The sequence below is a fragment of the Octodon degus genome, unplaced genomic scaffold (assembly GCF_000260255.1).
Source record: "Octodon degus isolate 3935 unplaced genomic scaffold, OctDeg1.0 scaffold00128, whole genome shotgun sequence".
Lineage (NCBI taxonomy): Eukaryota > Metazoa > Chordata > Mammalia > Rodentia > Octodontidae > Octodon > Octodon degus.
Window position 1 is genome coordinate 725551 of NW_004524704.1, and position 2493 is coordinate 728043.

Sequence of the window (2493 nt, forward strand, 5' to 3'; positions counted from 1 at the left end):
GTCATGAATTTCTTTCGTTCTTCTTTGTCGTGAAAGTATTTTACTTCTCCATTGAATTTGAAAGAGTTTTCGAGGGTATATCAGTCTTGGAATTTGTTTTCTTGTAGGATCTAAAATACTTTGCCCCATGCTCTTTTTGACTTGATGGTTTGTGAGAATAAAAATGATGTTATTCTGATGGGTTTTCCTTTCAATGTTATCAGTTTCTTTTTTCTACTGGCTTTTAGTATGTTGTTCTTGTGCTGAATTTCTGGGATCTTGATTATTGTATGTATGGGTATAAACTTATTTTGGTTGATATTATATGGAGTTATATAAGCCTCAGTTATCTGAATGTTACATTGTTTCCCCATATTTGGGAGGTTTTCTGCTATTATTTTTGCGCATATTCTTTTTATGTCAATTGTGTTGGCTCCTTTCTCACTGACGCCTATTAGTCTTATGCTGCTCATCTTTGTATCATCTGGCAGCTGTTGGATTATTAGCTCCTGGATCCTTGTTGTTTTTAAGAGATTTTTCCATTCCTGGTCTCTAGCTACAGCTATGTCTTCAAGGTCTGAAAATCTGTCTTTGCCTTTCTTTGCCTTCATTCAATTTTTTTTTTTTCTCTGAATGCCTTGAGGGCAGGTTTGGCTGGCTTGAGTGGTGGGGATCGAAGGACAGCAACCTGAGCCTGACTGCTTTGTTGAACAGCCACTTAAAGAGCTGAGCTAAGGGGCAGGCCCCCATTCAAATGGTTTTACCAACTTTTAATGGAGCTTTCAATTTCCTTTGTAGCTCTTTGAATCTGCTTCTTGCATTCTATTCCTTTCCTTGTTCATTCGAGGCTTCCATCATTTTTCTATTCTCTATTTTTTTTTATCAGTGTCTTCTTTAGAAATGCTTAGTAATTCTTTCATTTTAGTTATCATTTCTTTTTTCACCTGAGAGATTATTTCTGATCTTACTTCCTCTATACCCCTCTGCAGTTGTTTCTTTACTTCATTTTCTTTTTGCAGAACTGGGGATTGAACTCAGGATCTTGCACTTGCCAGACAAGTGCTTATTCTACTGTTATCTCCCCAGCCCGTTTCTTTACTTCAGTTGCTATTATTTCAGAGATTTCAGGTGTGTGGCTACCTACTTCTTTTATTCTGGTATCTGCTGGATTTGTTCTGGGTGGGCTTGGGGCCTGAGACTGCATTTTGATCCTTTGTTTTGTCATTTTCTATTTCAGAGAGAACTCTATTTTGATTTTGTGTAACACTTTTTTGGTGAAAGTTTGGTAGTAGGTAGCTGTATCACTGTGATCAGAACCTCTCTGTAATGAGACTGTTCTTCATTTGTCTCTTCTGTCTCAGAGATTCGTTTTGTTGTGTCTCAATATTTTGCCTTCTCTAATGAGAGTGGATTTTGGTTCCTGTTTGGCACTGTCCTTTGTCCTTTGGTATAGGTTTTTGGTGAGTTTGTTAACCAAGTGCCTCCCAATATAATGACACAAGGGAGAACACGTAGTTAAAACAACTATTATTCTAGTAACAGTAATATAATTAGCAGTACTAATAGCAGCAAGTGAAATCTAGAAATTGACAAACTCTGGTAACCAATGGTTTTGTATTTTGGACCATAGGAGCAAAGAGTATAGCTGTATAAGAAAACAGATCATAAATTGGGAATTTGTATGTAAACTAGTTCCCCTGAGATCTGTCTGGGCTGTTTTAAAGGGTTGTGGCTCAGGAGAGGTGCTCACTTCTGCTCCATTCCACAGCCCATCGAGGAGGTCAGCAAACAGCGTGGTCAGGTGCCTACAAGGAAGACTGGGTGAGAGCAGCTAGCAAGCACTCTGACCTACTGTTTTTTCCATAGCTGTGACTCTTACCTCATCACTTTATATACTTTGTATGTTTTGAGGTCATTGTTAACATAGTGTTTCTGTTATAATATTCAGCGTCCTCTCCAATGGTAAGTTTTGTAGGTTAAATTAAGTTGTATTTGCAATTATCATTCAACTGGAAATTTAATTTGCAACAATGTAAACATTTTGAGTTGAATTGGTTTCAGTGCTTTCAGTCTTTTTTAATAACACAAATTTTATTTTTCAGTTAGTGGAAAATATTTTCACATGATTGTATTTAAGAAGGAACTAAAAATACTCTTATCTGAGTCCTTATAAAAATTTTTCTGAGGCTTTCAAATATGGGAGAGAGCCAGGGATATAGCTCTATTCCTGCTTGGCAGGCGCAAAATTCTGAGTTTCATTCCTGGTACCAAACAAATAGACAACCAAAAATAAATATGGGAGATAGTTTAACTGGGTATAAAAGTTCCTGAGCCACAACTTTCACCTTCAAACTTGTTTTCTCATATTTTGTACTGGAACAGATGCGAAACTAGCTTGGTTTTTACTTTAGCTTAGTTTGCAACTTTTTTGCCTTTTTGTCTGTAGTGTATTAGCATTTTTATTCTATCCAGAAATTGTGTTAGAGTGTCTGGGTCTGAATATTCTTTTTTTTT